A 12,949-nucleotide genomic window follows, 5' to 3' on the forward strand; every position below is an offset into this window, starting at 1 on the left:
TGTCCTGTCAATACAACGAAAAGAATGTTAATGTCATCGAGAGAAAACTACTGCATCTGCCATCTGTCTACTTCAAATTACACGCTGCATGACATTCAATTTCAAAGCTGCGAAAGGCACTTCAAGAAAAGGTGTGTGAGGGAAGCTCGCTCATGCTGGTCCCCAAAGACTCAAAGCTGCCCTTTCCTCACAATGAAACAAAAAAGCTTACAGCACCTGGTATTCCCAGGCGGTCTCCCATCCAAGTACTAACCAGGCCCGACCCTGCTTAGCTTCCGAGATCCGGCAAGTTCAGAGTGGTAAGGCCGTAAGCCCTTGACTCTGACATACATGGGCTCTATATCCATTTCACTCACTTTACAACCTCAGAAAAAATGTGATGCGCAACAGCCTGAGGGACTTTTCACACGCCAAATAGGTGTCCTGTCAATATAAAGAAAAGAATGTTGATGTCATCTAGAGAAAAGTACTGCATCTTCCATCTGTCTTCTTCAAATTACACGCTGCATGACATTCAATTTCAAAGCTGCGGAAAGGCGCTTCAAGAAGAAGTGCGTGAGGGAAGCTCGCTCATGCTGGTCCCCAAAGACTCAAAGCTGCCCTTTCCTCAAGCTGAAGTTAAAAGAATTGCAAATTAATCCTTCACAGGTACTTGTTCACAGAGATGGATGAAATAAAAATTGAATATATTCTAGTATTATAAAAATACAATGAACTAAATTATTAACAATGAGTAAGAGGATTTTCAAAACAAAACAAACAGTGTCTTTCTTGGTTCTGAACTTTCGTTTCACTGAAAATAAAAATCTTTTTTAGTTGGATAGTTTCACATAAAATACCCTCAAGTCATCCTTTACACCTCAATTGTAAGGAAAAAAAGTTTCCTCTACAAAAGATAACCCTTTTGTTTTTTAAAAATATACATCATATTTAATCCCTTTCAGAATCCTTAAGTTACCTTCTAAACCGGTATTCTTTAATTTACAACAACTAAAACTCAATATTTTACCTGTGGGCACACACACATTCATATGAAACACCTTAAATTTAATTTTTACCTGTTTCAGGCCTGTTTATTGAAGCTCGTGTGCGGTCGGGGCTTCACAACTGTAATGGCCGCTTCACTCGCAGCTGAGCACACAATAAAAGCAAGTGCATGTGTATGTTAGTCCTCAAAAATCCAGGGTTTTATTAGAAGGGGGAGAACGGGAATGGAGGATGAGAGTCTGAATGGTAATGGCAATGGCGGTGGAAGTCACAATCCAAACACTCACACGCAATGGCGGGACAGCGAAAGTCACGAAGAAGAAAACACAGCAGGACAAGGCACAGCAGAACAGCAGAGCCATCGGATGGAAACCCGTCTCTCTCTCTCCAATGTCCGTCTCCTTCAAGCATATTATCTTAATTTAGCCACAATTATCAAACATTATCTCGTGTCGAATTCGCATTACCTTTACTTTCGCTCCAAACATATTACAACGCTAAAGCTACGATCTGCAGGCACATTAGCACGGAATGCTATCCCTAGCTAGCACGTCGCTAACCATGTACACATCCAGTCTCTTTTCACTATAACAGTTAGATAAAGCGCAAATACAGGCATAAATATTCACCTCTCGAAGGTCACACAGAAGTTTACATCAGGACCACCAGTCGTCGACCTCCAAAATAAACTTAAATGCTCTCCACACAAACGATGCCTCCCCTCTTAACTCTCTGATCATTGCCTCTGTTTCTCTCCCCATGCGCGCTAACTACTCACCTCACAAACCTGCGCCACTAGTCCCACCCCTTACACAGTAACTTTCCTCTCATTGGCTTTTGCGGTCTTAATACACCCAAAGATAAGACAGGAATGAAATGATTGACAGGTAACAATTGAGGTTACATATAAACACGGCTTCTTCCCCTCTCCTTATTCTCAGATCACTGATCTTTTCCAGACTCAGAGAACTTAAAGACCTTTATATGAATTTATTTTTTAACTGTAAATAGTTTTACTTTTTAAATGTTACATATTATATTTATGCTTTTAACCTGCTCACATTATAACCAATTTTAAAGATCATGAACTCTATTTATTTTTGAACTTTTTAACACATCTCTTTATGCTTTTTATGCGATGTAATTTATTTGATTTTTGTACAGGGCTACGTGTTGTATGATAACAAGAGTGTATATTGTTTACAATGTGTTACAGTCAATGGGTGGCACGGTGGTACCGTTGTTAACAGTGTCGCCTCAAAGCAAGTTCAAGTTCTGGCTCGAGCACAGGTTCTTTCTGTGTGGTGTGTGCATGTTCTCTCCGTGCCTGCGTGGGTATTCTGTCTGCAATGGACTGGCTACCTGTCCAGGGTGAAACCTGCCTCTCACCTGAAAGCCACTGGGAAAGGCTCCAGCCTCCCCCTGCAACCCTTAACAGAAATAAGCTGGGATGCATGGAAGTATAGAAAGCGGATACAATGAAGCGCATACAAATTTTTCGAATGCATGAAAAAGTCTCACCTTTTGTTTTTTTCATATTGGTTAGTTTGGAAGCATGGAATTTCTGACAAAGCCTAAGTTTGTATTGTTTATTCACTGATTTTTCTGACAATTTACAAACAAAGCTTTCAAAACTGAGAGGACAAGCAGTGGTGTTTAAGATCAACACCCAACATGGGGCTTGAACCAACAACCCTGAGACTAAGAGTCTCATGCTCGACTGACTGAGCTAATCAGGTTACGTCAGTGTAAGTCCCATAGCATGAAGCGGTCAGAGTGAGAGACTCACAGTCCTGTGAGTGATCACCCACCCATCTATCCATCCATCCATCCATCCGTCCATCCATCCATCCATCCATCCATCCATTTTTCCGCTTATCCTGTTAAGTGTCACAGGGTGGGGCTGGAGCCTATCCCAGAGGGGACATTACCTTGGACAGGTCAGTGGTCCATCGCAGTCCACCGCAGCCAACAAATATTGACAGACAACCATTCACACTCACAGCCATACCTACGGTCAATTTAGAGTTGCATTTCCATTTGCATGTCTTTGGACTGTGGAAGGAAGCTGGAGTACCTGGAGAGAACCAGCACAGGGAAAACATGCAGACACTCTCAGGATTTATTCCAATGAAGCGCCTAAAAAAGGAGTGTTGGAACTCACTCAGATGAATGAGACATTATAAGCCATCAAATATATACATGTAGATGTAGTGTTGGAGATCCAAGAAAACAGGGAGAAAAGAGAAGAGAAGAAGAAGAAGAAAAAAACAGCTTCTTTGACCAGATAACATAGTTGTCTATTTCAATGTTTGAGGTCTGAAAAAATAACTGATTAACTGTGAAATGTGATGGACAGGCAAGTACTTACTAGGATCAGGGCAGCTGGAAAATAGGCTCCTGCATCTGTAGGCAATATCAGAGACAAAGAAAAATCAACACAAATGAGCAGTCACTTGAACGATGCTAAAACCACTCTTTTTTAAACAAATACAACCACAGCTTCTGCTCTATGGCCTTAAGTACACTGTAATCATGCCATCAGACAGACTCATGCCAGAGCAGTAGCCTAGCACAAGATGGAGGAACGTAACTGCATGTAAACACAGTCAGTGTGCACTCATCTTAATATGAACCGACTTAACTGTTGCGTGACACGTATATTGTGTGTACTGTAAAATGGTTCAGACTATCAGAAAGCTTCATGAATTCACAGGCAAAATACAGATGTCGCACACATTAATTTGTGGAGGCTCGAGATGTAAAAAGTAAAGTCAACTCTCTGTCTCTTTTGGATTAATTTGCAAGCATTTTCAACGTTTTGGCTAGCTGCTAAATCTGGCTAGCATGATGTGCACCAAGTGTAATTATCAATGCAAATGTGGCAGGATGAGAGGTCCCATCCTAGCAGTGAGACTGGTTGGTGATGCCTGACTTGGCTTGTACCATCATTAGCCAACCAGTGTGAGGCGCTGCTCTATAAATAGGGGCAGCATCTACCTGGTCAATCTCTTGCTCTTGGGGTCCGCGGTCCTCCCACTTCCTGGTCACCTCGCTTCCGCTTCTGATCGCCTCACGTCTGCCTTCTCGCCACCGTCTGTGCTGGTATGTAGCAGTAGCTCCCTGTAGCTCGTGTTGCATGCTGATCATGCACGTTTTTCATATTCACGTGTTTAATTGTAGGCGTCCGGCTTTTGGGACACGGTCCCTTAATCGCCGCTAGTGGGGAAACACCCCCCCCCCCCCCATCTGACGTGCAGAGGCTGTTTGCCACAGCATACTAGCTGTGAAACCCTTTGCTCTGCATGCGTGCGATCTACACCTGATTGGCACAGCTGGTGAGCCGTGACACTGAGGAAGAACTAGCTGCTGCTTTGCTACCGGGCGCTATCTTGCCAGACTACCCTGCTTTGCTAGATGCTCCTGCTTTGCTCTGGCTGCTGTTTTGCTACAGACTACCCTGCTTTGCTCTGGCTGCTGTTTTGCTACAGACTACCCTGCTTTGCTCTGGCTGCTGTTTTGCTACAGACTACCCTGCTTTGCTCTGGCTGCTGTTTTGCTACAGACTACCCTGCTTTGCTCTGGCTGCTGTTTTGCTACAGACTACCCTGCTTTGCTCTGGCTGCTGTTTTGCTACAGACTACCCTGCTTTGCTCTGGCTGCTGTTTTGCTAAGGACTACCCTGCTTTGCTCTGGCTACTGTTTTGCTACAGACTACCCTGCTTTGCGCTGGCTACTGTTTTGCTACAGACTACCCTGCTTTGTTACAGGCTCCTGTTTTGCTACAGACTACCCTGCTTTGTTACAGGCTCCTGCTCTATTAGCCTGCTCTGCTACTAGCCTGTTCTGCGACCTACTGGCCATCTACACATGTTTTGCTTGTTTGTTTGTTCACTGTTTACTGTGTTCACTGGAGTGCTCTGCTTCTGTGTTAACGAAGTGGAATCTGCTGTGTGTTGAACTGGAGGTTGTTTCAGTAATTCACCTTGTTTAACCAGGGTCTGCCAGATCCTGATGTCCACCGTGTGGCGCCACTGAACTGTACTTCATGGTGCTCTGAAGGTTTGGATCTGCATTGTTTCCCATTCCTCTGCTTGGGCTTCAGGGTGCAGCAAGCTGCTGGACGGCTATCCGTTAGCTCCCTGGTCTAGCAATGGAGAAATGAACTCGTTTCTGGTTATTTTGGGTTGTATTATTTTTCCTTGCTAATCTGTGTTTAATAATTAAATCTTGTTTCTTGAATTAATTTTTAAATTGTGGTTTGAGTTTGGTTCTGGTTTTTGTGTTTTTTTTTTTTTAGTTTTGGTGTTAAATTATAATTCTTGTCACTTCGTTTCAGGTACTGGAAGCTCACGGTCCTGGCGTCGCTTTTCCTCTTGTGTGCTGTGCACCCCTGTTTGCTTTAATCATGTGTTTTTTAAATGTGATGTCCCAATTGATCAGGGTGTCTTCTGCCTTGGGATCCCTCACCCCCACTGGTAAGCTCCAGACTTGTTTAGATTTATTCTTCTCTTTTTAATCTGCTGGCCTGTTTACAATAAAATATTTTTGTCATGGAACCACGTCTCCTGCCAATTAGTAAATGAACCTGTGAGTGCCTTTTGGTCGGTACGTTAACTATTTCCTTGGGCAAAATTCCCAAGGTGGCGTTGTCCGGCTTTGGTCACTACTATATTTTAATAAGTGCACCCCCCACTCGTGTGTGTCGCCACACAAACTGGAAACTTCACTTAGCCTCCACTGGCCTACAGACTTTGCGCCAGTGTCTATAATAAATGCAATCGCTACTCACCAAATGATTGAGATTGAGATGGATGACGAAAACCAAGGCTCTGGCCTCACGTGCAGCTCAGGAGATTCTCCTTGCGTCCATAAGGCAAAGATACTGTTGATTTATTTACAGTGAAGTACTGTATTTTAGCATTACAGCATAGTTCTGTTAAACAGTCATGGGGTGTAATTTAACAGATTCCTATTAGAATTAACGGCAAAGTACTGTATTTTTATAAACGGTGATACTATTGAAATCTTGTAGTAAATTTACAGCAGTTGCTTGCAGTGTACAAGTCCCACCGCTTTCATAAAATTCATCACTGGATTCAGGACGACCCCTGCTACTCGGCCCCGGTGGGCGGGAGGAGGCTCAGGCCCAAACAACGCTGACTGCAGCTTTAATTTAATCCTAGGTTGATGTAATACTGATAAATCAGTGGTATTTATTTCATGATTTTCATAGGAATAAGTTGAATAAAATGCCAGTTCATGGTTAAGCTAAAATTTACATAAATAAGTATTTGTTATGAAGAAGATATTAAAATGTCAATAAAATTTGTTTAAAATTAGTAACTTTCAAAAAAACATCATTTCACGGGGTGTGAATGTCTTTAAAAAATGTTAAAGTAATTCTGTTACGTGCGTGAGTTCATGACCTTTAGTGTTTACACTTCCGGGAGAAACGAGCGCGAGGAAGGAGCATCGTGTGAATGGCGTAACGTTATCGGAGTTTGGAGACTGTGTGTCGTCGGAGAGGAGTTTTTATCGGTAACGGACTGTGAACTGTAATTGACCGACGTGATCGGAGTGCGTGAGTCGGATTCTCCGCCACCGATTGTGTTTTGAGCACCAGGCAAGTCCAGTTACAGAAGCTAGCGGGAGCTAGGCTAACGCTGTCCACGCTGAATGGAGACGCCGCTGCACGGACGGGACAGGAGCTTCGGATAGTCGCCTCTGGAGAGAGTCGTTAACGGAGGATGTGCCGCTGCTGCCGAATCACGGAGGTCTGTTGCTGCGGGCTGCTGCGAGCGGGACGGTTGCTGCCACAACGAGCGAGGGATTCATCGGCTGCGGTCCGGTATTGTTGACTTCACCGACACACGGGGGGATCTGGTAAAGGTTTCCATCATGAGCTCCAATTAAAGCGGGCCAACGAAAGTAAACATGAGTGCACTCGAAATAAAATTAGACAGTTGAAAAAAAGACAAACAATATACCCCGGGGTTCTTTTTATTTTCTATAGTCTTGTTTATTCAAGGTTTGAATGTGTTTTTCTGCAAGCTTTTAATACATTTTCTAAACTGAAATCTTGTGTTGGTTTCATTGAATTTGTGTGTTACTGAAGCTTTTCAGCAGAGTTTAAAGGTCAAGTGTACTCCCCATAGCCTCCATTTGAATATTTAAGAGTGAGAATCATACATTGCCCTAGATTGATATTAATTATTCCAGATGGGACTTTTACCATACAAGATATTTGAAATGAGTTAAAGTGTTCCCTGTAAGCCTAAGGTGGGTTTTAATATTGGAGCCGGTGGTAAAAGGGTTACATTTAGAAATCTAAACCCCTGCTACCATGAGCACACATGGAAATAAAGACTCAACTGACCGCTCGGTCTACTTCAGCTAGCACACTGAACAATACTGTTGTTTACTTGCTAGCTGATAAGTGAGCAGCTGATGTTTGCAATAACATTGAAATAAACTAAAAATAGTCAATAACTCAAATCCTATCACCACCAAAGGAGCCACGTCTTTAACACTTCAATCTCATAGCGACTCCTCAGGATTTCTTCTTCTCTCCATTGCATTTTGTAGGAGGCTCCTGCCGGTCCACACTGCCTTCCCCCTAACAGATTCAGCTACTGAGACTAAAGTTCGTTAGTGAGCTCAATGCATAAAAGTGACTTAATATTTGTTGAAAACTAAATAGGCGTGAAGCTGTAACCTCACATGAACACTTGAAGTCTAGATTTCAGCTGCATGTGAAGAAATCAGCATAAAATCCTTGTGTTGGTGTTTAAACCTGGACTACCAGAACCAGGCTAAGAGGTGTTTGTCTGTTAGCTGTGAAGCAAACTGAAACATGAAGGCTTTGAGGGTTTGTTCTCAACACAAAGAAAGATTCAATGCTCAAACTGCCAACTCTGTAAAAACAAAACATTTTTACAAATCTCAGTTTATTTCTTCATGAAGATCTTAATGAGGCAATCAGCACCAGAGCACTAAAGTTAAAATTAGTAACACCGTCACGAACGATGGATTTATTTGACCCAATGTAGTTTTCCTGATCAAATATAGTTTTCATCAAAATATATATTTTTTTATAATTATTTCCCAATATGCAACGTCACATAAATAAAAAATGGAGGACCCTATAAAATGACCTGACGTCAGTGTTCAAGGGTGAAGTCATTTTTGGAATGAAGAGTTCATCCAGCTTTTTTTGCCTCGTGTCTCTGAACCAGTTCATTTGTTGTGTCCACGCTGTTCCGTGTTTAACATGTTTTATGTAACATGAATAACATATTAATATACAAATATATACATGCCATAAATTATATATAGACACAGATAAACATCAATAACCAGTGAGAGAAGTCATGTGATTCTCCGACCTCTCTAAGCTGCATCGCAGTGCTGGAGGAGTGCTGACATCATCATTTATGGTTCCTTGCTGGATGAAGGCCTAAACTATGGAGTGAAATCTACTGCCTTGAACTCACTCTTCATTTCTGCTCAGGCTTTTCCTGCCAGCAAGGCAGTGGCAAGAAAAGCAGTCAGCTGATGTCCACAGCTCAACATGAGAAGGACACATTTCTTTTGAAGAAAAAACATTTCAAGGAGTTTTTCCTGCCAATACAGGACAACACCCACTCACAAACCAGTGCTGGACAAGTTCCTTCAAAGCTGTAATGCCTTATTTCTTACTTGTTACTGTCATTTTAAAATAATTGGTTCCATTACGATTGTGTCTGCCAGCACTTGGTGACTGTACAGGAGATCTGGGGACCGCAGGGCCACAACAAGCCCATTTCCTCAACTCTCCATTGAGTACAGAGGTCCCCAAGTATGGACCAGTGAGGATAAATGTGATAGTGTAGAAGTCCTTTTGTTCTTCAACTTGTCCAACTTGATGGTGAGTCTCCTTTTATCAAGGATTACTGAATGCTTGTGTTATTCATGGCATTGTTAACACTTTATAAACCCTTCATTCAGAGCTGTAAAGAACCTTTAACCTCATATCCCAGACATCAAAGTGGGCCACTAACCGGTGAGATGAAGCTATGCTATGCTGCTACATTCTGAAGAGGTAAAGTAGCAGGTTCTGAGAGTGATGGCTAACCTGGATGTGTTCATCTCCTACTTTAATATCAGCGTCCCAACTTGGAGCTCTGACCACCTCCAGCTTTTTGTTCCTGTTTCTGCTTCAGTCAACAGGGAACTCAAACCTGCAATAGAATCATCAACAACAATGGAATAGAAAACAGAGGAAGACAAAATATCATAAACTTACAAAGCTGAGAAATGTTCATGAAGAATAAATGCACACATTATGATTGAGGCCAGAAAGTAAAACTCCACACCAAATGTATTTTGACATGTAGGGATAATGAACTTGAATGTGTTGAAATAGCAGATGAATGAATCCACTATCACAAGATGGCGTCACAGATCTCACCATCAAGTTGGACCAGTTGAAGAACAAACAGACTTCTCCACGATCACATTTATCCTCACTGGTCCGTACTTGGGGACCTCTGTACTAAATGGAGAGTTGAGGAAATGGGCTTGTTGTGGCCCTGCGGTCCCCAGACCTCCTGTACAGTCACCAAGCGCTGGCAGACACAATCGTAATGGAACCAATTATTTTAAAATGACAGTAACAAGTAAGAAATAAGGCATTACAGCTTTGAAGGAACTTGTCCAGCACTGGTTTGTGAGTGGGTGTTGTCCTGTATTGGCAGGAAAAACTCCTTGAAATGTCATGCAAGTTTTTTCTTAAAAAGAATTGTGTAAAACATTCATTAACATCCAGGCCCAAAGACAAGAGAGGGCAACGCTCCAGGAGTCTTTGATCTCTGAATGCTGAGCATTGATCTCCTGCTTCAGTCTTTGATCTCTGACTGATCCGAAACTAATCAAAGGATCACATCAGCATATTGGTCCAGTCTACAGATGGTGATTTTACCAAGTGCACTACAGCAGTCCTTGTTGCTGTCTGCTGTTGTGTCACAGCAAAGTAAGGAAACAGCCTGACGGTCCTCAGGAGGAAATTCAACAACCTCCAAAGATGGAGGTGAATCTAGACCTGCTCATGTTTACTGTCCTTGATGAACTTGACAAACACACCACATGTCACACACTCTACAGTTTCAATCTGTTGAGAACATGAAACGTGTGGCCCCAGTGACCCTGCATGAAATTTTTGTCCAATTCAAATTTTGATTCATGACCCAGAACCACTCAAAACCCCTGAAAAATAAAGGTTTGGGTGCATTAAAGACATAAATAATAACATCATCATGTTTCAAGGGGGCTGCAGGAGGGTGCAGTGGTTAGCACTGTGGCCTCACAGCAAGAAAGTTCTGGGTTCGAGTACCGGCTCGGGCGCAGTATCTTCTTGTGTAGAGTCTGCAAGTTCTCCCCGTGCCTGTGTGGGTTCTCTCTGGTACTCCGGCTTCCTCCCACAGTCTAAAGACGTGCAATTTGGGGAAAAGGCTGATTGGATTCTCTAAATTGACTGTAGGTATGAATGTGAGTGTGAATGGTTGTTTGTCCCTGTATGTTGTCCCTGTGATGGACTGGTGACTGGTCCAGGGTGAACGCTGCCTTTTGCCCGTAGACACTGGGATAGGCTCCAGCTCCCCCCGAGACCCTGAACAGGAATAAGTGGAAGAAGATGAATGAATGTTTCAAGGTTTTCTTCCCTCAAATCTCAAGGTCAAGCTGCATTATTTGCAGTGCTCATTAGCAGGGGAATTAGCTCCAATGGTAGAGTGCTAGCTTAGCATGTGAGAGGTAGAGGGATCCATGCCCTCATTCTCCAGAATACTTCAGCTTGTTCTGTTGATCAGAGGAGCTGCTGTGTGATGAATGCTGATGTTTGTCCACTGCTGTGATAAAGTGTCACCCTGTTACTGATACTGACCATTTCAGCTAATTCCCCTGCTAATGAGCACAGCAGATAATGCAGCTTGACCTTCATGCATGGTTGGATGAGCGTCACCAGGTGAAGCTTCTCTGGTTGACCAACATGTGGAATCTCTTTCAATACTCCAGTGGTGGTTTAAGTGATGAAAATATGGATTAGTCACTGGAAGTGTGTGTGTGTGTTTAAAAAGGCAAAAAAACCTTTTTTCAGCAATAGAACTTTAATACAAACACAAAATGAAAAGCAGAAAAGGCCAGAATCCAAAATATGGATTTACAGAGGAAGCGTGCTGGGCTCAGAACCCAGAGGTTGATGGATCAAAACCATCCTCTACTAAAAGAAGGGAATAAAATAAACTTGGTTGTTTTGAAATGTGAATCTGTTAAAGAGGGGTGGAAATGGTGAGGTAGTCATTGTCCCTTTTGTTTTATTACAGAGACCTCATTGTTACTTAAATAATTTTAATTCTTTACTTGAAGATTCACGCTTTTTCGCTCAAAATGTATAAAACTTCTTGCATGTTGGTGCCCCATCACACACAACAGGTGCACTTGTACTCTTTTCACCTCTGACCCACAAACATTCATAGTCTTCCAGTGAACGTCCAATTATCTTCTGAAATCAGTGATGAATCTTTACCTGCTGAGACTCATTGTCGATGACTGTGACTAGCATGTGCTAGCAGAATACAGCACTCCTTCTTCATTGTCTGTCTTTGTCTCTGACCAGCTCTCCTGCTCTCTTTCCTCCTACCAGTCAAAGCAGACATCTTCGCCTACTGATCTTGGATCTGCTGCCTGTTCCTGCCTAGTAAAAGAAGGAACCAGCACCTGGTTCTACAGGCTGAATTAACTCCAGGACGTTGGCCAGCCGTGTCAGTTGAAACCTTATTTGTCCAAATAGAGAAAAAATTTGATCTGATTGTTAATGAAAGATGTCATCATGGCTTTGAAACTGTGGTTGGGGACAAGCCAACATGAGCACATTCATGGAAGAATAGCAATAAAAACAGGAAGTGTTAGTTAGCAAGTACTCACCAGTCTTTCACTATCATACATGAGTCTAGTGGAACAAAATGGCTGCTGCTGACTGTGCTGCCTGGTGGTGGATCACTCTTCACCATCCTCACAGGCCTTGATGGAACCAAAAAGGCGACTTCCTGGAGAAGATCTTCCAGGGGGTCCAGGTTAAAGCGGTGCCCCAGCTGGCACCAGGCACTGACCCAGGTCCTGCATGTGAGATACTGTCAGTTCTGTTCTGCCCTGCTCACAACCACAGGCTGGTGTTGAGGCCTGCAGCAACCAGGGCCCCAGTCACCAAGTGTATAAAGGCTGGTCATTGTGGCAGTGGGAGGAGTCAAAATGAAGACAGACCAATGTGAGCAGGACTTGACTGCAAAAGTAAGAAGAACTTGACCATGTTTCCTACAGTACCCAGGAGGCTTGGTAGTTGTTGAAGGAAGCTCCAAAAGCAAAGAGCAGTCAGCAGGATATAAAAAGAAAAGATCCAGACAATAAAACTACAAGTAGAAACAAGATGAAATACTAAAAGCTTTGGAAAGATACTCCAAGGTTTTATATACATTATTATATACACTACTATTCTCCATGACTCCTAAAGAGGGAAAGGAAAAATTAGAATGTGGATCAGATCAGCTGATTTCAGTGTTAAGTCCATCCCTCCATCCACTTTCTATTCTTATCCTTTAAGGGTCACGGGGGGGGGGGGGGGGGGGCATCTGTCTCATGCAACCTAAACTAAAACTTCAGTCAGATCAAATTCAGATTAAAGCAAGAGTTTCCAGATCAAAGTCAGAATTCCTGATGATGTCATCAGGGCTTTGACAGTACCTAGAATTCTGTCTTTGATCTCAGGAGGACATGAAAGAAACACAATTGAGGAAAGTATAAGAGAGCACATTCAGCTTCATTAGAAACACTTGAACTGTTGAACAGTAGAATTTGTTTGAAACAGTTTACAACACTGAGTGACAGGATTGAAGAGGGAAGATTTTTCTACTTAACATTTAATTCTAAC

The 12,949-nt window shown here is 42.7% G+C and overlaps 1 pseudogene; it reads right to left on the minus strand.

The window, feature by feature from the left end:
- Positions 1-204: 204 nt before the first annotated feature.
- On the minus strand, positions 205-313 carry LOC147267232 (5S ribosomal RNA; annotated as a pseudogene).
- Between the last annotated feature and the right edge of the window lie 12,636 nt (positions 314-12,949).

This window comes from Aulostomus chinensis, chromosome 4, assembly GCF_037954235.1.
Source record: "Aulostomus chinensis isolate RoL2024-O1b breed Wild chromosome 4, RoL_Achi_v1.0, whole genome shotgun sequence".
NCBI lineage: Eukaryota > Metazoa > Chordata > Actinopteri > Syngnathiformes > Aulostomidae > Aulostomus > Aulostomus chinensis.